This window comes from Tachypleus tridentatus, unplaced genomic scaffold (genome assembly GCF_004210375.1).
Source record: "Tachypleus tridentatus isolate NWPU-2018 unplaced genomic scaffold, ASM421037v1 Hic_cluster_2, whole genome shotgun sequence".
NCBI classification, from domain to species: Eukaryota; Metazoa; Arthropoda; class Merostomata; order Xiphosura; family Limulidae; genus Tachypleus; species Tachypleus tridentatus.
Window position 1 is genome coordinate 13,908,619 of NW_027467782.1, and position 25,669 is coordinate 13,934,287.

Sequence of the window (25,669 nt, forward strand, 5' to 3'; positions counted from 1 at the left end):
CTACTTCAGGTAGTTTATAAAAATGTTCATTTCTGCTAAGTTATCAACAGTAAGTTAAATAATTCTGAAATGTTTATACAGTATATGATGACATACTTGTTCTTATTCTAATAGACATTTTAACAATGTTAAATACACACAAAAATACAGCACACAGAATGGACACTTTCAGTTCAAGACTGTTTGTTTTGGAATTAGGCATAAAGCTCACCATGGTCATTACGGCAATCGAAAATCCGGTTTCTCGTGCTATGAATTCCAAGACATGCCACTGTGCTACTGGGAGACAATTCAAGAGAGAGAATTACAGCTTTATATTAGAAACAATCTTAAAAAGACCTTAGTGAACTGATATTAAGCTATGCAATTTGTCTGAGTATACGAAAGTGTATTGTTAAATTTTCTCCCCCCCCCTCACACCAACCTATCCTGAGTAAACCGAGAAAGTTCTCAATCTATATTAAATAAAGTAGTAACTAAATAGTATATGAAGAATTTTTAGACAAACACGATGTTAAAAACCTTAGATAATAAATTTTTGGTCTGATGTGATTTCTTTATTCAGAAACAAGCACCGAGCTTCAAAAGCAAAGGTAGATGAGACTTGGCCCGTAGAGGGATTTTACAATTATGCTAGGCCGGGATCTGTACAGAATGTGAGTACTAGTTATTAATTTTATATGTTAGACTCTAACAATAATGGATGATCTCTAACTAGAATAAAACAATGATCTTAATATCGAGAGGTTGATACATCACAATATTGTTACAGTCAAATAATGTCTGATGGTCAAACACAGTTCCTATTGGAAAAGTTTCTATTGTAAGACAGTTGTGTAAAGTAATTATTCAGAATTATCTTAGTAAAGTGTACTCAACCCTCTTTATACTCTAAATTTTTGTTTATAATGTACTGAACCCTCAGTTTACTCAGATGTTTGGTTTATAGTGTACCCAACTTTTTGCAACTAATGGATTTGATGACCCCCATTGGTAACTCTCAGATTAATTATATAATCTCTGCATTTTAGATTTATGGAAACGATTTTTTTCTAATTGTGTATAGAAATGACCATGCTCTTAATTTCACCTGAAAAGATGATCAGAGAAATTTCAAAACGTAAATATTATTTGTCTTAATTCGAGGCTTTTTCTTATGTGGATGAGTTTGTGTTCCCAAATGCATTTGAAAACGTTATGAGAAAAGTAAATGTCATGAATAAAAACAAATGTACTTTCTTCTATAAGATTACACACACAGGTGCTGACTTTCACACACATGCAGTTATATCTAATATTTCATTGTTCACCAACAAAATTAGGTTTATGATAAAGTTTATTTGGAATTTGTGGAAGCAATTGGTGTATCAAAATAGTTTAAAACACATCACTATACTTTGCTGACCGTTTTCCAATTTAAATCTTATAAATTTAAATAAACTTGCAATGAAGAATGTGGCAAGTTTAGCCTTTTTATTGGTGTTGTTGGGATAATTCTGATGTGTAGAAATAACGAGTAATGTCGTTTGTAATGTCAGAGTATAGACATCTCAAATGTAGGAATTGACCCTGAAAGGTAGTGTTTGTACAAATCAAATGTAGGAATTGACCCTTAAAGGTAGTGTTTGTACCAAGAAAGATAGAAATAATTAAAATGTAAATAGAAAGAGCTCTCAGTGCATTTGTAATGTACGTCAGCAGCAAATGTAGATCTGGAAATGCCAGTAATGATGCCTAAAAAAGATCTGTATATTTAAGAGACTGAGAAAAAACAAAATGAGATCATCTTTTACAAACCATTCAATGACAATCTCACTCTCTGTTTAAAGAAATTCAACACAGAGAGTATAGAAGAAATTAACAAATCTTGGTAACAGCTTTTAATATGTGTTACTTGTGTTCAACAGGAAGCAATGCTTAGAAGTGGTGGCAACTGTGTGTCTCATGTTTGTTTAGGTTTTGAACCAGCTGTTTACTATGTATGAATTTTGTTGAAAATAACTAACGTTTAGTTTTGGTATCAGCTGTTTAACTCCAAGATTGTATAACATGAACCAATGTTTAACCTTGAAAGAAACTGTTTAACATATTCCTAGACTTTTCAACAGGCAACTGTTAATGTTACATCACTTTTAATCTTGATGATAACACAATTTCTGACTTGTTCAACAGGAACTGATATAGAAATATATAATTTTAATCCTGTTAACAGATGGATAGGGTTATTTAGTATGCTTCAACATAGTTTAACAGGAACTAACATAAGAATGCTAAGCTGTTGTTAACAAATAGTTACAGACACTATTATTTCTTTCGATATGACATACATACAGATTTCTTTTGATCTCTCCTTTCATTAAACAACAATGATGTCAGTACTATTACAAAACCATTCTTAGATACATTGTAATGTTTTTTACAATTACTGATGTTGTGAAAATTGGATGATATCTCTTCTTACTAAAGAATGAGAAAATAACTTTTTGAAATGTTATACAGTTGGCATACTGGCAGCTGTTTGAATTATGCAATTACTTACTGCCTCCATGCAGTTGTTAACAGATGGAAGACTGAGGACTGCAGGACCAAGTTCCAAAAGAGTGGTAAAAAAGTCAGTCAATCTGGTCCAACTTCCACCATGGCACTTAAGTAAGAGGGCACTGACCACAGCCATTCTCTCTTAAAACAATGGGTAGTTTCACTGTACCACTTACCATTGTCATCTCTCCAAGAAAAGTGAAGGGGAACAGATAGATACGTGGATCCACAGCAGTAAAAAGACTGACTAGGTGCATGGAAATAGGGAAAAGAACCACTACTGAAGAGAGATAGGTTGTGATCTGAGAACATATTTTCAATGGAACAATCCCTCATGTATATATTAGTACTACTCCACAGGGGAGTGTCTGTTAAAATCCCCCAAAATGAAAAATAGAGATGGCAACTGTTCTGTAACACCATCATAGTGTGACTGATTGTCTCTCAGGAAGACAAGAGAACAAACAATGATGGTATTCTACTTACAGTTGATTGTTGGTGTGTGTGTGTGTGTGTGTATATTGGTCTACATGCCTTATCCACAATCTTGTGGTTACAAATGAGTTATAGAATCTGTACTGTTGAGGGTGAGAAAGTATATAGTTCATTGCACTTACATTTATTTATACATGACTAATGCTTGAACCTGTTGTTCCATTTTTCACACATTCTACTTTCATTCCCACCTTCCTGTGTAAAGAACATACCTGTTCCAGAAGTACCCCATTTATGGGCTTTATTCATCTCAGAGTACATCTGTTCATTCTGGATAGTTAGTTATTCTGCTGTGCTTCTTAACTGACCCTTTTACCTTTATAGAGTGAAGATAATACCACATCAGAAGTTATTTTTTGACATCAAAATATAATTTCCCAAAATATAATGGCTGGTGTTCTTCACTTAGAACAGGTCAATTCTTGAAAGCAAAGAATAGTAGAGGGAGACAGATGTAACTTGGAGAACAGAGATAGCATGTTTGTAAAGTTGATAGGAGATAGCACTAATTACAAAAATATTTTTACAAAGCTAGTGCAAAGAGTAAAGCTTTGTGTGATAGGAGATAGATACCTATCAAAAATACATTTTAAATGTAAAAGTGTTAACGTTTGTATCTCAGCACAAGAGATTTGCATGTTTAACTGGTTGGTGAAATAAGTAAGAGCTTCAAATTTTTTACACTGAGAATTAAAACTATTATATGAATTTTTGTCTTTGCAGAATATTGCTACTGAGATTCTGATAATCTTACGTCAATCATTTGACATATTTTATTTAATGATCCTAGAAATAAAGACAAAAATAAGAAAGAAAAAATGGCTGTTCCAAAACAACAACAACCAACTTAAAGACATTTTATGAGCCATTATGGCGAGGCTAAAATTTAAACTTTTCTTTGAAGTTGGCTTTCCATTTTCCGTATCTTGTTGAACAACGTGATCAAATTTAATAAGTCAAGGATTATAACTACTGTTATTCCAGGGGGATGGGGGGACTATACAATTTCCAACAAGATAATATACAACTCTCCTCCCATATAGTGAATACGGTGTTAAAATAGACTCTCAGTGGTGGGAAAGATTTTCAGTAACTTCTCGTAATGCCGTCTCACTCGCATGTGTGTGTTACCAAATATTAACGTGGTGAACCCCAAACCACGTGTAAAGTTACCAGCATTTAGAAACTGATTACCTTTACTGTAAAGATATTTGAACGTATTATATAAATTTTATTCTCTTTCAACATAACTCCAGTTACGACAGAAAGTGTTCGTATCCCTTGCGTCCCGAGTAGTTTTTTGCTCATAACTTAAAAAGTATCACGATAAGGCTTATAGAAAGATAATATATTACAAATATTATACCAATACACATCTACATAAATTATTTTGTGAATTAAACGACAAATAAACTGATTGAGGTATGTAAGAAAGCATGTAGATAAACCCTTCACCTGTTGGAAGAGGAATATTAAAGGGAATACTTTTAAATTAAGTAGCAAAACTATGCACTTATACACACCTGAAACAGTATATCGCATCATGTGAATATGATATATGGTATATATAATGTGGTGTAAATCTTGACACCTAACGAACAACAGCACTGTCAAAGTTATTTGTTAACTCTACACTGGTTACTTAACCGTCGTTTCGTTGAATGTAGCCAGCAGTAACATTTTATTTGATGTAGATAAGAGTTGCAACAAAACTAGCAATATAATTCAACAATAATAATTTCCATTATTTAAGTGTTTATTCGTTTTTTATTTTAGAAAACTTAGCTTAAAGCATAATAAAATTTCTCACCTGTTCTATTCGAGAAATTACTTTTCCCCATAAAAAAGGAAAAAGATTAGATACCGTGAATTCTACACTTTTGAATTCGTGGGACATTATTTAACATGTGTAATTATTTTTGTAATAATTTCTTAATTATTTATAATTTACATGCTTGTTAATTGTTAATCGTTGTTTATTTCCAGTTGGATGCGTTGTCCCACTCAAGCACTTTATTGGAATGGAGAGCTCAGCAAAGTATGTTGGTTAAATATTTTCGTTGCATGAAGTTATTATTAAGAAAGTAAAGCACCCGCTTCAAAGACGCCCGCAGAAATTTATCACTCTAAATATCAGTATAGTGATATTGTGAACTGAATAGAAACTCACGTAAATATGCTGAATGAAGAAAGAAAGAATTGTGTTTCTAATGTTCCAGGGAGGAAATGCCCTTCTTGACCCCTCCATTGCAGACGCCAATGACATGCCTTACCTCACGCCCATTATATCATGATTTATGTTATTCACGTGTTCCAAATACTATTATACTCTACCTTTCCGGATATTAAAAATTCAGATCTTTTAATTGTCTGAGTTAATGTACTCTGATTTTACATTCCGAAGTACAGAGACCTTGATTTTAGTCGCCACAGTGTACAGATTCTGAATTTAGTTTCCGGAATGTATAGGATAAGAGTTTGACGTGTGTGTATATCTAGTAATATGAACAGGTGGTTAGGGCGCTCGACTCGTAATATGAGGGTCGCGGGTTCAAATCCCCGTCATATCAAATATGCTTGTCCTTTCAGCCATAGGGGCGTTATAATGTGACGGTCAATCCCATTATTCGTTGGTAAAAGAGTAGCCCAAGACTTAGCTGTGGGTAATGATGACTAGTTGCCTTCTCTCTCGTCTTACACTGCTAAATTAGGGATGGCTAGCGCAGAAAGCCCTCGTGTAGCGTTGCGCGAAATTCAAAATCAAACAAATCTGCTTTAATAAATATAGTTTCTTGTGCTTCCTTACCCTCTTGTGATTGAATTAAGAGACGAGGCACGTACATTAAATTTGTCTGTTGTAGTTCTTTCTTATTATTTCTATAAATTAATAAATAATAAAAAATCTTCATTTTGCATTCTTACGCTATTGACACTACCCTAACTGCCCCTACACTGTGCGAAATGCTGGACTAGATTATAAAAATCGCAAAACGATAAGAATTTGAAAATATAGAGCTATTAAAGACACTGTTCTTTTATCTAGGAGATTACGGAACGCAATTAGAACAACTGAGGCGAAACCGTACGGAGGAAATACAAGAACTGAATTCGAAGCTGACAGCAACGCACAAAGAAGAGACCGAAACGTGTAAGTTTTCTTCCAAATTGTCACATTAAAGTCATTCTCAGTATGAGATAAACCTAATGTCTGTTACGAACATTTAGATGGATAACAGACCTAACCGTTAATTTTGAGTTTATAGCATATTTTAGGAGAGTTAGAGCTAACAAAATGAAACAAAAGATCATACAATGGATTGTCTCTATTCTGCCCACTGACTCATGGTTTAAATCTCAATCATCGAACATGCTTGTGCTTTCCACTGTGTGTTCGATATAAAGAGACAATCAATTGCACTATCCGTTGGTGAAAGAGTTATCCAAGAATTAGTTGTGGTTAGTATAGATCTATTTGCTTCTTCTGTTTTCGTTACTATAAATCTTGTAAGCTTAATATCTTACAGTAAATGGAATTACAGGTTCTTTAAGGCACTTTATTTCGGTTGAAGTAAAATGTGTGTAAACAGCAACAACTATTATTTATTTTAGTGGCCTTTAACCACCAGGAAGAATTTAGAAAATTACGAGCTGAGTATGACAAAGAGGTGAGTTTAATAACACTTTCAGAGTTACTGATTTCTCGTTACCAATCATAATGAAATTCTTAAACTTATTCGTTTTCTTAAATTTTCATCTGATACTTCACTGGTCGAGTACAACAGATGTTAATCTAAAAACATTTGTAGAACACAAGTTTAAGTATTTAGGCTTAATTGAATGAAGTGAGCTTGATTATTTAGGCTTAAGTTAATGAAGTAGGTTTGATAGATGTAACTTCTGTATGTGCTTCGTTTTTAATTCCCGTCACACCAAACATGCTCGCTCTTTCAACCATGTGGGCGTTATTATGTTTCGGTTAATGTCACTATTCGTTGGTAAAAGAGTAGCTCAAGAGTTGGCGGTGGACGGTGGTGACTTGCTGCCTTCCCTCTTGTCTTACACTGCTAAATTAGGGATGATTAGCACAGATAGCTCTCGTGTAGCTTTGCGCAAAATTCAAAACAAACCAAATCATTATTAATTAATTGCATTGAATTCATATTTGTGAAATTTGGTTTGATTTTTTTCGTAATATGATTTAATCGTTCGAACAAAAAAAAAAAGTGTTTACTTTGGATACCGCAATTTCGTCTTTACTTTCAAACACTTAGATTTATATAGAAGGAACTTTGTCCCAGTTAAAGTATTAGCCTGGTATAAGAGCTGTTTCTTAGACCATATTCTAATAATGATACAAAATAAGAAAAGAACTTATGAATTATGACTCGATTTTAATTTATATTTGAGAGTTTATTTAGTTTTATCGTTTTAGTTCCAAGCAAGTTGACTTAATGAAAGAACCGCGGTCTAAAGTTGTAAACTTAGTCTCAAAAAAATTGGTTAGGTCTGGCGTGGCCAGGTGGTTAAGGCTCTCGACTAGTAATCCGAGGGTCGTGAATTCGAATTCTCGTCACACCAAACACGCTCGCCCTGTCAGCCGTGGGAGCGTTATAATGTGAATGCCATTCCCATTATTCGTTGGTAAAAGAGTAGCCAAAGAGTTGGCGGTGGATGGTGAAGACTAGCTGTCTTCCCTCCAGTCTTAAATTGCTCAAGTAGAGACAAGCAGCGCAGATAACTCTCGTGTAGCTTTGTGCGAAATTAGAAAAGAAAAGGTGGTTACCATAACACTTTAGTGGCGTCATCTCTTGTTTTAAAATAACAAACAACAAAATATATTATTTATGCTTAAAAACACTTGATAGCAGTTTAAATAAATTGCATTTCATATTTTCCTGAAGATTGAAGACTTGAAAAATATCCATGCACAGTCCACTAAAGATGCCCAGAACGAAAACATTCAAAAAGTTGCATCTTTGAAAGAACTACACAATCGTGAAATTGAAGGTAACCTTTGTTGATATTCAAACATAAAAAACTTATGTGCAGTTAAACTCATAAAGCATTGTTATTGTGAATTAAAGGATGAAATACTATAGATCTACATCTCATAATGTTGTTTTTCCTTTGAAATTCTACTCTCTTTATAAATAGAAAAGGAAGAATATATTAGGTTAACATATCTAAAGCACCGCTTTAAAAATAGAAATATCAGTACAGGTAGGAAACTTTTATGCGTCATTGTGTTAATTTATTGGTACATATTTATGTTCATGATGGAGACTTTTCAGATCAAAAGTTAAAAGACATAAAGAATATTTCATGTATCCAAATAACGAAACACATTTCAGATTTCTAAAAGTATTTGGAAATAAAACATTAATTAGCGAGTTCGGCAGCATAATAAAGAGTAATAAGTTCACTGAATATCACCTAGTGGTTATTAAATGAACCGAAATGGTTATTTTGGGGGGGGGCAGATTTGCTTTCTTATTCAGTAACGCCTAATTGTTGTTGTTGACTGTTATTTTTATTTTAAAATTACTTCACAAGAATAGTAAATTTTATTTAATGTCTGTGATAAATAAGTACTTATTATTATTCATGGGATCCTATTATTTCATTCTTATTTTCGTCTCCATTTAGGGGTTTCTTTTATTCATCTGTTGCTGACATTCACAGGTTCCTGATGTGTTTATGTTGACTTTATTTTCATTCATTGGTTTTTGATGTTTATATGTGGAATCTTTATTCATTCATTGGTTTCCAATATTTCTCATATTTTGTTTGATGAATTATTAGGCCTGGCATGGCTAAGGCACTTAACTCGTTATGTGAAATTCATAGGTTCAAATCCCCCTCACACCAAACATGCTTGCCCTTCATCCATGGGGACATTATAATATCACAGTCAATCTCACTTCTCGTTGATAAAAAGAATTGGCAGTGGGTGGTGATGAATAGCTACCTTCTCTTTACGCTGCGACATAAGGGATAATTAGCACAGAGTGCCCTCATGTATCTTTGCACATAATTCTAAACAAACCAATTATTAAATATTGTTTTCTGATATTACTCCAGTTTTAGTTTTTATTTCTTGTTTTTCTTGGTTTAAATTTTATGGTGTGTGGAAAATTTTCTAATGGTTTTTCAAAGGATCAGTATTTACGTTATTTGCCATTATTTATTATTATTTATATTATTTACATAACTTATTGTTATTTATTTTGGCATCTGTTTTACAGTTTTGTATTTTTTGTCTTTATTTGTACATTCATTGTACCTCATTAACACAGATATAATTACAAGTTTTTCTCAGCGGACGTCTTAGGGTTTTCACTTTCTTCTTGCTTTCTCTTCCTATTCTTTCAGTCGCAACTCACTGACATTTTTAGTTATGACTTATAATGACAAGTTGGATATTAGGATTAATTATTTGTATTGTTAATGACACTTTCGACTGTTGGTAAAAAATGTTGAAAGTCTATTTTTAAATTTCAAAATTATGAGAAGTATTTTAGAAGGGTGAGCTACCAGTTGTTACTAACCATTCTTTCAGCTGATATCAATCATATTTGTTGTCAGTAACTATACCTTCAGTTAACATCAGTCATATGTGCTGTGAGTGGCCATTCTTTCAGTTAAAATCAGTCATATTTGTTGTCAGTAACAATTTCTTCAATTGAAATTATTCATATCTGTTGTCAGTAACCATTCTTTCAGTTAACATTGGTCATAGTTGTTGTAAGCAATCATTCTTTCAGTTGACATCAGTCATACTTGTTGTCAGTAACCATTCCTTCAGTTTACATTAGTCATATTTATTGTCAGTAACTGTTCGTTAAGGTAGCACCAGTAACATTGTAACTCATTCTTTCCAGATCCACAGAAAACCTGAAGTTAGGCCTGAACAATGATTAATTTCTGTTAGGTGTGTCAGCTAAAATACATAATTTTGTATGAAAGTCTTAGTAGTACTGAGTTTTACATTTGTATAGGTTAGAATCTTTATTATATCACTGGAGAGGAAAAGGTTTTTGTTTGTCTGTTACAGCTTGGTTAGATTTTTGAAACATTTATTAAAAATTAACTATCATCAAATGATGTTAATGCTTAGGTTCGAGGTTTAAAGGCAAATGCAAAAAGACAAAAATTGATATTGAGATGGCTTTTGTCATGGCTGTATTTGTTGAGTGGTTCTGCAATATCTTTGTTTTCTTTCAACAGAATTAAAGAACGGCTTTGCAAAACAGATGCAACAGGCTTCAGAGAGCCACGAGAAAGCTCTAGACATCTTAAAGCAGCAGCTACAAGACCTACAGAAGCAGATGGAAAGCAATCTGCGGGCAGACACCGACACCAAACTACAGGTATGATCACTGACTGGTATCTGACTACTAGAATAGGGCCTTCAGTGGTTCAGTGATAATTTTGCAGGCTTATAACACTAAAAATTCATCACCTGTGGTGGGCAGATCGCAACTAGCTCATTGTGTAGAATAGCAAATATAGGTTGATACATGAGATAGGCACTTAGAAGAACATATTTAAACAACTACAGTATTAAACCAATAATAATAATGATAATATACAACTTTATTTGGGATCATGTCTGATATATAGAATATCCTCAATGTTTTTGGGAGCTGTTACAACTTGATGGTAATGCAAAAATCTGGTAATGAGTAACATTTTTAGTTTTTTTAAGTTTGATTTTTAAGGTTTTGGTTTTAATTTGTGTATGTATGTGTATATATATATTGTCACTGTCAAGCTTTTAAGAGTTTTATCTATTTCAAGGGCTTAACATGTCCTTGTGATTAGGATGCTCCTCTCGCAATCTGGGGGAGGGGTCACAGGTCGGAATTCCATCACAAAAAATGCTGTCCTTTTCTGTCGTAGGCTATCGTTTATAATTCGGGACAACTAACGCAGGTATCTCAGGTATAATTTTGTTTTATTATTTAAGAAAAAAAAATATTTCATGAAAAATTTAGTGATTATATCATTCAAAACTTCGCCTCTGTTTGGTTTGCCGACTTGATCACAAAGTTGAACAATGATAATTAGTTAAGTGTGGATATCACTAGGGTTTCAGATGGGTGTGACTGTTTTACACGCAATTATCCGTTTTTCGAAACGCGCGAAGGACAAACAATCTAGATGTGAACTAAACATACTACCTCAGGGTATTCAAACATACACGGTACACGACGACTTCTTATATACCTGATGCTAATGTAATAGGCGGTTTTTATTGTTTCAGACTGAACATACACTAGACAGGAGTTCAGTCTGTTACCACACTTACAGAGTCTAATGGGTTATTGTTGTGTTAGAATAAGTAGGCTAATAAATAACGAAACAAACGGCATTCTTGGCCTCAATGTGACCAAATTTGATAAGTGTAACCTGTAAGAAAACTATGCTTTCCTTTGTAAATGTGAATAGGGGCTTTGAAGCAATAGAATTGATATGTGTAATCGACGTTGCCATGGTGGCTATTCGTTACACATTGTATTTTCATATTATCGTATAAACACACATTATAGATGTGATAACTGTTTTGGAACTACACGTAACAGTGGCTTACCTTTTCTTCTCAACTTCTCATATCTTGAAGAATCTACATTATCTATGTCAAGGTCTCTTCGTGTGGTTGGATGGTAACAGTAACATCGTCGTGAAGTTAACGAGTCCATTAAAGCTACGTGTGGTTAATTGGGCTTTAATTTCAAATTATGTTTTTAATTGGTTACTTCATATTTTGCGGTAATGTTGGAAATATTTATATTTTAAATAACTCGAAACAGTTTTCTCTTTGGACCAGTTTAATAATGTGATGTTCCCTCATTACAGATGCTATTTCGAAAGCAACATCACGTTTCGACAGTTCGAACTTTGGACATCTGTGTCATCAGACTACAATTTTTTTTTAGCGTACAATTATTGTTTCTCATCCCTGAGTTCAAGATTAGTGAAAGTGGTTGAATAAATGCAAACATTTTACTGTTTCGTAACACAGAAACAATCGATATCCAAAAACTTTTTGAAATATTGGATGCATCCCTCAATGATCTTTAAATCTCCCCCGCGAAAGATTTAAGCACTCAACTCAGTTGGTGAGACACTCGCTTTGCTCGAAAGAACTCAAATATATATTTTTAAAACTTTATTACCATGTTAAAAAATTGTTTCCCAAGTAATAGTTATTTCATGCCCTTGAGACAAGGGCTTGAGGACTAGTACCTTTGTAAGAGGGAGAAAGAATGTAGTAACTTGATTTGTTAAGATGTGTATTAACAGCAGTAATTAATGGGTCACTAGATAACTAGAGAAGACAAACCTAATAAATAATGTGTTAATCTTATGAATGGGACAGTGACTTGTTATAAAACATAATGGTTCCTTGAGAAACACGTGTTGAGTCATTTTGAAAGATGTCCTAATTATGTGATTCAGAATCATACAAATTGAAAACATACTTTGTTTCTTTCACATTAATGCCCTTGTGGACTGTGCAATACTAGAAAACGGATTTCAATTCAAATGGTGAGAAGAACACAAAGAGCCCTTTGTGTAGCTTTGTGTTTAATTGCAAACAAATAAATCTTACTTGAGGACGGATACTATTTTCATGAATTAAGCTATTTCTTTCTGTTATTTTTATGCAATATTTCCATCTCGCTGTCTTCAAAGCAGGTCATCTCAGACATTGTTTAAAATTAATGACTTTGATTCTTGTTCTATGGTAATCTAATAAAAGCAAACACGAACAACAGTAATTTATTACAATATTTTTCTCTACAAAAAGAAAATAACAATCGAGTAACCAAACGATCAGGAAAATTTCTAAATATGAAGAGAAGGAGTATTCATAATAATCAAAAGTCAGAGAAATTTCCAAACATGGAGGTGTATGGTAACAACCAAAGAGATTTCCAGAAATGAAGGGAGGAATTATTCAATAATAACTAGAGAAGCGCAGACATTTCCAAACATAGAGGTGCAGGGTATTCTGTAATGACAAAACAGCCAGGCGTATTTTCAAGTATAGAAAGAAGAATTATTCAGTTATAACATAACAGACAAGGACATTTCCAAACACGGAGGAAGAGATTATTTAAGAAATAATTTCCTTGATTTACTAAAAATAAAGCAAATGTGAATTAATTCTGAAAAACATAAAGATTCATTATAAATGAGACGATAACTCACAATAAAAAAATGTGTTGTCTTGCTATGAAAGAAAAGAAGACTTTTCGGAAGACTCATTAAGAGAGACAATGCCTTATTATAAAACTCATGTTAAAGTATTATAAGAGATGTGTTAATTGTTATCGTCCAATAGAGATATCATGCTCAAGAAGTTCTGATGAACAAAACAATTTACTGAAATTTGACAAACATGCAAAGAAAATTTGAAAACAAGCATGTGTTTGTTTGGAATTAAGCACAAAATTATACAACTAACTATTTGTGTTTTGCCCACCACGGGTATCGGAACCACATGCTAGTGGTGTGAGTCCACAGGCATACCATTGTACCGTTGGGGGGTCACAACAAGCAAGTAAACAAAATTATTAATTCAAAATAGGCTTCTTCTTAAATTTCTGGTCCTTTGCATTGATATGATTAACTATTGCCAGATGTAAAAGATTACGGGCTCTTGTTGATTCTGTTGTTGTTATTGTTTTAAATTAAGCATAAAGCTACAAAATGAGCTATCTGGGTTCTGCCCACCACTGGTATTGAAACTCGGTTTTTAGCGTTTTTAGTCCGCATACATATAGCTGAGCCACTGATGGGGTATTGATTCTACAATCTCCATGAATTCCTTGTATTCTGCGTTTAGTTGTGGGAATGCTTTGACGCTTTGAGTCAATCTGATGTTGAAATTACCCAAAGACATTATCCTTCCATCTGAATGGCCTTCTTACAGGTTCCATCCTCTTATAAGACTTTAAATACTAAATGTTCTCACGACCCCATCCCCTTAGAAATGTTACGTTTCTGAGTGCAATTCCGACAAGTTTCATTTTATGCAAAGCATTAATTACCTATGTTTCTTTTTCCCCATTAGTTTAGTTACGTAAACAGAAACAAGTGTTGTTTATTTCAAACTAATGTTTAAACATATGTTTTTATATTTGAATTTAGCAAAAAATACTTGAATGATATTTGCGCTCGCTGTCCCTAATTTTGAACTCATAGATTAGAAGGAAGGCTGTTAGTCAGCCACGACTACTCTTTTACCAACCAAGAGTGGATTTGGCCATAACATTATAATTTACCCATGGCTGAAAGGCCAAGGTTGTTTGATGACGGGATTCAAATCTTTAGGCCGCAGATTGCGAGTCAAGTGCCCAAACCTTCGCACTATTCCAGACTTTGTATAAAGGAAATAAATAATTTTCTCCACCCAGTCCATACCCATTAGTCCCTAATGGTGAAATGGAATTACGTCACGATAACAGCCATAAAGTTAGTAACTGTTTTGTTGCAAGTATAAAACAAAGACATCCATCAAGAGAGACTCTGTTTAATTTTATGTTAACACAAAAACTCTACCGAACTTAAAAGCTCAGCAAAGCTGCGAATTAAAAAGAATGTACAGATGCAACTTAGACATCTTCGAACTAACTTCTATCCTAATACGAGAAGTAACACAATACACTTGCGCAATTACTCCAGATTCATCTGTCGGTAAGTATACTGGCTTACAATGCTAAAATCCGAGGTTCAATTCCTCTTAGTGGAAAGAGTGCACATAACTCATTATGTTCCTCTGCACGACAACAACTCCACTATCTTCGTGACTCACGGTAATAATAATACTTCTTCCTACTTAATTATTTTCATTTCGACTCCCACAAAGAGTCGATTGATTAATTCCACCCACGTAGATTTTGTATGTGAATACGGGTTTTGAATGATTCAACCCATTACAAATAGTTATAAACACAATTTTAAAAATAATCATCACACTCACCACTGGAATCATTTGTCATGCTTGACAAATAGTATTTTGATCAATCAATACACCTCTTTACAAATATATCATATATATCCACAAAGCTATAAACCGTGACTATCTTTACTCATGTAACGTTGATCGTTTCAATATATTTGGTCAATTATCCAACATAATGCAGAGGAATATTAGTGTTTAGTAGTTAAAAACACTAAGAACATCACACCAGATGTGAAGTAACAACACGCCAGCTTACTCTATGTTTCAGTCAAAGTAGTTTACCACATCTACTTATTCTCTGTTTCAGTTAGAGCTGTTTAAAAGGTCAGCTTGCTCTGTGTCACAGTTATAGATGTTTACTACGTCAGCTTACTCTAGGTCTTCGTCATAGCTGTCTACCACGTCAACATATTCTCTGTTTCAGTTACAGCTGTTTACTACGTTAGCTTACTCTATGTGTCAGTTATAGCTGTTTCTCACGTCAACTTACTCTATGTTTCAGTTATAGCTGTTTCTCACGTCAACTTACTCTGTGGTTCAGTTTTTGCTGTTTACTGCGTCAGTTTGTTTCAGTCATAGCTCTCTATTACATCAACTTATTCTATGTTTCAGTTATAGCTGTTTAAACGTCTGCTAACTCTGTATTTCAGTCATACCTCTTTAGTATCAGCTTACTGAACGTTTCAGTTATAGCTGTTTCTTACGTCAACTTACTCTATATTTCAGTTATAGCTGTTTCTTACGTCAACTTACTCTATATTTCACTAACAGCTGTTTACCATGTCAGCTTACTCTATGTGTCAGTTACAGCTGTTTACTACGTTAGCTTACTCTATGTTTCAGTTATAGCTGTTTCTCACGTCAACTTACTCTGTTTCAACTTACTTTGTGTTTCAGTCATAAATGTCTACCACGCCAGCTTACTCTATGTTTTAGTTACAGCTGTTTACTACGTTAGCTTACTCTATGTTTCAGTTATAGCTGTTTCTCACGTCAACTTACTCTGTTTCAGCTTACTTTGTGTTTCAGTCATAAATGTCTACCACGCCAGCTTACTCTATGTTTCAGTTACAGCTGTTTCAGTCATAGCTCTCTACCACATCAACTTACTCTATGTTTCAGTTATAGCTGTTTACTATGTTAGCTTACTCTATGTTTCAGTTATAGCTGTTTCTCACGTCAACTTATTCAATGTTTCAGTTATAGCTGTTTCTCACGTCAACTTACTCTATGTTTCAGTTATAGCTGTTTCTCACGTCAACTTACTCTATGTTTCAGTTATAGCTGTTTCTCACGTCAACTTACTCTATGTTTCAGTTATAGCTGTTTCTCACGTCAACTTACTCTATGTTTCAGTTATAGCTGTTTCTCACGTCAACTTACTCTAAGTTTCAGTTCAAGGTGTACATAATGACAACAAAACATTCTAAGACACTTGAACTTCCTCCTGATGGCATCAAAACAAACATCCAGTGGCATGTTCTAAGTATTACTTGGTAACATTAATATGCATCCAATGGCATGTTCTGACCGTCGCCATACTGTAGTCACATTACTCACCTATCTGAAGACACTAACATGTACTTTCGACCAAAAGTAATATGGTCATGGCAAGAATTTTATGGTAAAATTATATTCCTTAAGTTATATTCATGTCTTATGGCTAAAACTGTATATTTTTTTCTCAGATGTAGTTGTGTTATTTGAGCAAATACAATAACTTTGTCTTCCAGTGTCAAAGCTTTGAGGCTTCCCTAAGCCTATGAAAGGTGACGAAAGTTCTGTTTAGGTGTAACGTTTTAATCACATACCTCATAATTGATTTATTTTGGAATTCATCACAGAAGATGTAAACAACAAAAACTGATTTTAAATGTAATTTTCACCCTTATTTTAATCTTATTAAAGTTCTGATTTGAAGGAATGCGAAAAAAATGCACAAATACGATTTTTAAAGGTCGTTGTGGATTAAATATTTTAGTGCACACTAAATAACACGCAGTGCTCGTAACTACCTGGCAATGGAATATTTCTCTAGCTGCTTCAGAAAAGAATTTCAAGATTAAACTGAGGCTAAATTACAAAGACACTAAATCTAAACGGAAAACAAGCCAAGCTGAAAGTATAAAAATAACCAAGCCTAAGGCCCGGCATGGCCAAGCGCGTTAAGGCGTGTGCTTCGTAATCCGAGGGTTGCGGGTTCGCGCACGAGTCGCGCCAAACATGCTCGCCCTCCCAGCCGTGGGGGCGTTATAAGGTGACGGTCAATCCCACTTTTCGTTGGTAAAAGAGCAGCCCAAGAGTTGGCGGTGGGTGGTGATGACTAGCTGCCTTCCCTCTAGTCTTACACTGCTAAATTAGGGACGGCTAGCACAGATAGCCCTCGAGTAGCTTTGTGCGAAATTCCAAACAAACAAATAAACAAACAAAATAAACTAAACCTAAAATACGAAAACCAGTCAAGCTAGAGGTACAAAAGCAAGAGAATCTCAATCACTGGGTGTAAAAAAATGAAAAATAACAAAGTAACATATATTCAAAAATGTAATTTATAGAAACTTACAATCTTTATTATATTTACTGCTAGATTATTCAACGTTATCTGAACTGCTACACCTTCATACACCGGATACAGCGACTTTATCTACCACTAAAGAAATTGATCTACTGCACGGGATGAGGTTAGTTATGTATTAGTTTTTATGCTCAGTTTTGAAAACAACGGATAACACACAATTTGGCAACTAATTAAAAATTCTATTTTTTGTTTCGTTTAAAAAGTATTTAAACATTTGGCTGAATACAAAAGATCTGTTGATTTTTCTGATTTTTTGTGTCTGTTTGTTTTGTATAGATGTGGATGGTCTGACAAATAAAGTTGGAACCCCACGTCCCTCAGAGGACATCTTTTTTTCTTTCCATCGCAGTGACCTCTGGTGGGTCTTCAATTGTTATCTCATTCTTTCTCTTCCGCTGACTCTTCAACCTCAAGGACTTCTGGTCTCTCATTTGGACTTTGTGATCTAACAATGTTGTTGTTGATATTGTTGAATTTATTCTTCTGTTAAATTATTGTAAAAACTAATAAAACATTCCTTAAGAAAATTCAGTGGCTTTTTCGCACCTTTTTCTCCAGTAAAAATTAATCATACACTGCTAGAATGTCATGTTTAATATGGTAAGCTTCATGGGATATCAAGCTATTGTTGAGACGATTAGCTTAATCTAAAGACACAGCGACCCGAAATATTTCAAAACACTGGTCGTAAATAAAATACAAATCTCCAAAATAAGTTACTATTTTCAACACAGAATAAACCATATTTCGTCTGTTAGTAAAAATGGCGCTTTATTTTTGATATTTCTTATTCTACTTAGAATAACAGACCAGGATTCACTGACCGAATCGAATGCAGATATTTTCAACTAAGTGATTAGGTTAATGAGAAAATTTAGGTTTCAGTTTTCTTTAAGATACTAACTCGTTTCCTGAAGCCACCGCCAGAACAGCGATAAGTCTACGGCTTTATAACGCTAATATCAAGGGTTCTATTACTCTTTGTGAGCTCAGTAAATAACCCAATTTAACTGTGCTGTAAGAAAAATACACACACTTCCTGAATGAATTTGTAATTGTTTTCCAAATTACACTTAAAATGCAACCTCTTTATGATCGATAGAACTATATACAATTTACCAAAAACACACAGTTAAGCCTAGTATAATTGTAATGCATGTACGATATTTATAAGGGATTTTTTAACTCGTTTGTAGCTCACTATATAATAACCTAAATTAATTTAGATGTAAATAATACTGAGGAATTTTGAACACATGAAAATGAGGTCCACAGTGACTACGTCACAGATAATGTTTTCAATTTTATTTTTGGTAAAATACACGAAATCAGAAAAAAAAATTGATATAATACAGTTAATTTCACCAACACAAATAAGCAATCATAAAAAACATTTATTCTGTCACAGAAATCAAAAAATGGCATAAAGAAACATTTGTTATCGAAAATACAAAACAAAATTTGGATCGCCATCTGCCGATAAGTAATATACACTTCGGTAATTTCACAGGTAATTTCAAATGGAAACATTTAACACTTAAAAATAGCTCTCTTTACTTGGAGAAAATTTATAAATTTTCAAATAATTTGAATTTTAAAACTGATGTTTCTTGCTTCTAATTTTGAAATATTTATTTTACACAAATCATTCTCAGTTTAGAACAAAACGACGAATAAATACTTACCATAACCAATGGGCTACTCTTTTACTAAATAATAGTAGGATTGATCGTTACATTATAATGCCCCCCCACCTCTGAAAGGGCGAACATGTTTTGTGTGACAGAGATTAGAACCCGCGACCCTCAGATTACGAGTCGAATACCTAAACTACCGTATACATTTATACACGTGATATTATTATAAAAATATCAACAGTTCTAACTTTATTCACTGTCTGAAGTATTTTTCTTTGCGAAGTATTTAGATTTAAATTTATTTTGACAATTAGTCTTTCTGTGTCAGAATTGTTTGGTTGTAATTACGTTTAACTTCTTTGGTTCATCAAAAACACTAAACATTTGTCATGCTCCACATTTTGTGGTGCAGTACAACAAGTATCATGTGTTTTCTACTGAGCAGATCTGAGCTTGTTTTTTAATACCAATATGTTCTCAAGTATAAAGTCAAGTTTGTCCTTGTAAAATAAAAGAAAGAATTTATTAGAATTAGGGACTTTTCATAATTGTTTAGTTTCTTACATTTCCTAAAGTTGTAAGTTAATCTAAGCCTTCAGCCACAGTAGTATTTAACTTAACGTGATTTTCACTTAACTTTGGTCGAACCATTATTATTTTCTAGGGAAGTAACGTTCACCTTTAAAAAGGTTTTATTAAAGAATTTTGGAAGAGTTGACTTGTGCTTTAATTATAAATTACTTAACATTGCTTTGCTGAAGTTAATAGTGCTGCATTTGTGATTTATAATGGTTTTACTAATCTTCATTGAATAACATTTATGTTTTAACTTTTAAGAAGATGGGCATTTGTTTGTTTTCATTTTTAGTGACAGTACAATTTACAGAGTAGAGGAAACACGTAACTAATGAGAATTCAATCAAAGTTTAACAATAATCGTGCATGTTAGACGCACCCAGTTGCCCTTGTTTTTATGTTTTATTTTGTGATTGTATTATTGTTTGTTTCTGTGAATATACATTTTTATCTTAGTAGTTCTTTAGACTTCATGTGGAGACCTAAGAGATGCTCAGTCACACTATGTAACCAAGTATATCACATATATCTAGTCAGTAGGCCTAACTGACTACTCAGTAGAATAAAACACTCTACGGAAAAAGCCTTAGGGGTCATAAGAGTGACTGTCAAATTTCATTATACGATTAGTCTATGATTCGGCGGAGGGTGAATATGGTATAATTGATGCCTTCTTTCTAATCTTCCTGGCCTGGAATCACCGGGTGATTAAGGCACTCAACTCGTAATCCGAGGGTCACAGGTTCGAATTCCCGTCACACCAAAACATGCTCGCCCTTTCAGCCGTGGACTCGTTATAATGTGACCGTCAATCTCTCAATGTTTTGTTAAAAGAGTAGTCCAAGAGTTCGCGATGGGTGGTAATATCAGACGAGCTGCTCTTCCTCTAGGATTTCCGATGACTCTAGATAAAGATTTCAAAGTTTTCATAAAGATCAAATATTTATAATGTTTTATATACTTAAAAATCATAAATGAATATTAAAGGTTTTTGAATGTTCTAAATATTCATTCAAATTTTCTCTCAATAACCACCCTTTCTGTGCAAACAGTGAAAGAATGTAAAGATGCAACTGTTCCTTTTCTCTTTTATACTACACATATGAGGTTGAACTAGGTAGTGGACGTTCCCTCCCCCTCAAACACAATTTGTGTTTTACTTCTGCTAGTACTTAAAAAACAATAAACGCCCTAGCATTCTACATTAATGAACCACCACATTCGAGTCGAAGTACTTGGGTTGCCCCCCGCTGGTACAGCGGTATGTCTTCGGATTTACAACGCTAAAATCAGGGGTTCGATTCCCCTCAGTGGGCTGAGCAGATCGCCCTTGTGGCTTTGCTATACGAAACCACCACACCTGGTACTGGGTATTTGTTTAAGGGGCTAAATTTTTTTCATTTATGTACTTATCTTATAAAGAAAATGTACAACCAGATATTGTTCACAAGAAAGCAATTGTCCCCACTGTGGTGTAATGAAACAATACATACAATCAGACACTATTGACAGCAAATGATTTACCTCCATTGCTTGCTTTAGTCTCCACTGGAGTTCTTCATTTTCCATCGACAATTGAGACTTTGACTTAACTTCTTTCTGAAACTCTTCCTTCAGCTGTAAACTTTCACTTCTTAACTGTCTGCAAGTTGAAATATGAAAGTCAAACTTAGTCATACAACAGTTACTATCTAACGATTTTCTTGAACAAAGCAAAACAGATCTAGTTTGTTCTTTGTACAAGTTAATCTTACTTTATTCTTATTTTCATGACATATATTGTCAGAAATAATATCTGACAACTGATGGATTATAAACCAGGTACAAATTATTTTAGTATAGAACTATTTATGGTATGTCAGACAGCTGAAAATTCCCAGTTTTGAGCTAATGCTTAAATTAAGGAATTTTCAGTGATGGGACAAATATCATATCTTAATGTATAATGTATAGTTTCAGAGCAAAACCTGTTTTATATTGGTGGCTGTGTTAAAATCGTTTCATGTTTCTGCAGATATAGTTTTATTAAAAACAAATAACCTCCACATGCATGCATTACAAAATTTGATCCTTAAAGATGTGGTGTTTACATACTCTGTAACAACATAACAACTCTAGATAGTTGTTTGATTCTAATAATGAGCTGTCATGTTTACATAGTTCATAGTAACATGTTTATAATCAAAGTCATTGGTGGAATAAGTGTTCTATTTCTATACACACTTTTACAAAACACGTTTTGAACTGTGTTATACTCGATTAAATTATGATTAGTTCTTTTATCAGATTAGACAGTCTTTGACAAGATGAGATGAAATATAGTAATTTGAGTCTGTACTATTAACAACTAATAAGTCAAGTTTACGATCTTATGTTTACTCATGAACAACTTAAGTGATTAAGTCATAAATATAGTTAACAGTAATTTTACAGAAGTCACGAGAGTAATCATTGAAATGGCACTCTGTTGTAATCATTAATTTTACACTGTCTGTTGTAATCATTAAAATGTCACTATCTGCTGAGCTGTCGTAATAATTGATCTCAGAACCTGTCTACAGTAAAAGTTGCTGTTGTTTTATTTTAGAATTAATTTGTGATTTTATGTTTAATAAATATTTTACTTTTAAGATTTCTATATTTTACTTTCAGTATTGTCAAATTATAGAAGAACATGGTTAAACTATAGTCTAAGAGAGATACTGAAAAAGTAAATTAAAATTATCGAATTATTTCATTGAAACTAAAAGTAATTCATAGATTACTTAAGACAATTAGCTAAATAAAAACACTCATTGTTCTAAAAAAACAAAAGTTAAACCCATAATAGACTAAATCAATGACACTCTCATGGGATATCTTAAGCCTCATTATGACATTATGTTGGATGAAATGAGGATAAAATAAATCATATCACAGACGTTAACACTGCTGTTTCCCTCATTATGTTAAACAATTAGATACAAAAGTAACTTAATCTAAACTGGATATATTCTTAATGGATTATAATTGAAACAAATACACATAGTTATGATTAATTCACTTGTGTCAAGGAAAATGTAGTTCACTACAGAGTTACAGTAAATGAATAACAACAGTTGGCACCAGCTTTTGTGTCAAGGAGAAAGCAATAAAACGTAATATCAAATTAAAATCTCAAAAGGTTCTTACAAATAATTGTTGTTTTAATTTAATTTTTAACAATAACTGTACAAGCAATAACGATATCAATGCAAATGAACTTGGAATTAAATCAGGAGAATGAGAAGACACTCCTTAATTATGATTGTGGTGTTTGCTGTTTGGTCATACGTTTACAGTTAACCTGTAAACTGGTAATCGTATTTGATCACAACTTCAAATGATTTAGTTCACTTTGGACTTAGCAGTAGTCTAGTTGCTGGAACTCCTTTACCTCTCAGTTCGAACTTTCTCGTCCAACATCGCTTGTAAATCTTCGTTTCTGGCCTTTAACTTCTGAATTTCTTTTCTTGCTGATGGTAACTCATTCAACTAGTGATTTAATAAAAAAACAAACTTTAATTTGAAATATATACAAATAAATTTGTTACATATTCTATAATAATGTAACAATTCTAAAAGATGGCTCTTTGATCCAAACAATGTGATAGTGTGTTTAACAACATATATATAGTCTCGAATAATATAACAAGTCTATACGGCTCACTGATGCTAACAATATGTTGTTTTATTTGACTATACTTAAATAGGTAATAAATCTACATAGCCATTTGATTGTAATGAATAACTATCTTGCTTAGCTATGTTTATAATATTATTATAATAAGTCTAGATCACTATTTGATCCTGACCATGTGAAACTGTGTCACTTAAAACAATACAATAATGTAATATAGCTGTCTATATTTCTTTTTTTTTGAGATACTTAAACCCTAAATAAATATTGCAACAAAAAACAATAAAAAAGTAAAAATAACCTCTTCCTGCATTTCCAGGTTTTCTTTACGAAGGCGATGTACGTCTCCAACCTTGAATTCAAGCACAGTTTTAAAACTTTCGACTTCTTGTTCAAGATACCAATTCTGATCAAGAATCCTCTGCAAAGAAAATGTATTCCTTTTATTTCAACACGTATAACTAATGGCATGTTTGATGATGTAGTTTTACTCACACAGATGTGTTTTTATTTTGGACGAGCAATTAGCCCTTTTGTAGCTTTGTGCAAATATTCATAAAAAACAGACAAACAAACAAACATTGTAGCTTCTTCTCTCATATCTTTATATGTAAGTAATAATATAATCATCCATGATTTAGTGTGATTTATTTTTGTTTTAAACATAATAAAACTCACTAATGATATTAACATATCACACCAGATTAAACATTAAATACAATATTAAAAATTTAAGTGTATTCTATAGATAAATCCACTGACTTTATTTGAGTGTTTTTTGTTTGTGTTTTTTAGTAAAGGTATAAAATCATTAATATACACAGGTATTAAAATTATTCCATTATTTAGTGTGGACAAAAATGAATATTTTAGCAAACATTAGCTTGTCACATCAGAAAATTTCTAGAATTGTATCTCTTTCATAAACTTACTCCACTAGAGGGCATTAAAATAATGAAGTAAAAAAATAATATCATTACTGGGTAGCTGCTTGACCAAGTTAAGCGACAATGAGTCTCATCTATCAGGCTTCGTTGTTAAAACTCAATACCGATGAAGTTTACCTATTTCTAAAGTCCTGGATTTGGTTATAAACAATTTCAGTTTATAATGACAAATGCAACATATTGGAGAATGAAATGGTAATCATTCTTAAAAAACAAAACGCACTTACCAGTAATATACAAGTTGATTTTCGAAAATTATATATTTTATTTATGCCATGTTGCTTATAAGACTTTCTTAAGAAAACAAGTTTAAAATAGAAAAGTTAATAATATGGAATATCTTTTATTTCAAGAAAACAGAAAATTAAGCCATAGAAATATTTTTGACAAACTTACTTCAAAGTAGGAAAGTTGAAATAATTTTAGTATTGTTTCCACAAAATTGGTAAGCAGTTGAAAAAAAACATCCAGACAAAATTTTGTAAATGAATTTTCTAATTTTATGAAATAAAGTTGTATATTATCATTATTATTATTGGTTTAATACTGTAGTTGTTTAAATATGTTCTTCTAAGTGCCTATCTCATGTATCAACCTATATTTGCTATTCTACACAATGAGCTAGTTGCGATCTGCCCACCACAGGTGATGAATTTTTACATAGAGTAAGTTGACGTGAGAAACAGCTATAACTGAAACATAGAGTAAGTTGACGTGAGAAACAGCTATAACTGAAACATAGAGTAAGTTGACGTGAGAAACAGCTATAACTGAAACATAGAGTAAGTTGACGTGAGAAACAGCTATAACTGAAACATTGAATAAGTTGACGTGAGAAACAGCTATAACTGAAACATAGAGTAAGCTAACATAGTAAACAGCTATAACTGAAACATAGAGTAAGTTGATGTGGTAGAGAGCTATGACTGAAACAGCTGTAACTGAAACATAGAGTAAGCTGGCGTGGTAGACATTTATGACTGAAACACAAAGTAAGCTGAAACAGAGTAAGTTGACGTGAGAAACAGCTATAACTGAAACATAGAGTAAGCTAACGTAGTAAACAGCTGTAACTAAAACATAGAGTAAGCTGGCGTGGTAGACATTTATGACTGAAACACAAAGTAAGTTGAAACAGAGTAAGTTGACGTGAGAAACAGCTATAACTGAAACATAGAGTAAGCTAACGTAGTAAACAGCTGTAACTGACACATAGAGTAAGCTGACATGGTAAACAGCTGTTAGTGAAATATAGAGTAAGTTGAC

At 33.0% G+C, this 25,669-nt stretch overlaps 1 protein-coding gene and 1 long non-coding RNA gene across 5 annotated transcripts in view; both read left to right on the forward strand.

Annotated features, from left to right (window-relative positions):
* LOC143242162 (sodium- and chloride-dependent GABA transporter 1-like) overlaps positions 1-25,669 on the forward strand; it is a 532,318-nt gene that overhangs the window by 405,062 nt on the left and 101,587 nt on the right. The gene's annotated exons all lie outside the window — the stretch shown is intronic.
* Positions 572-6,702, forward strand: LOC143242694 (uncharacterized). The gene is made up of 4 exons (XR_013023149.1): positions 572-656; positions 5,020-5,071; positions 6,077-6,181; positions 6,643-6,702. It is a non-coding gene; the product is annotated as an uncharacterized LOC143242694 (long non-coding RNA).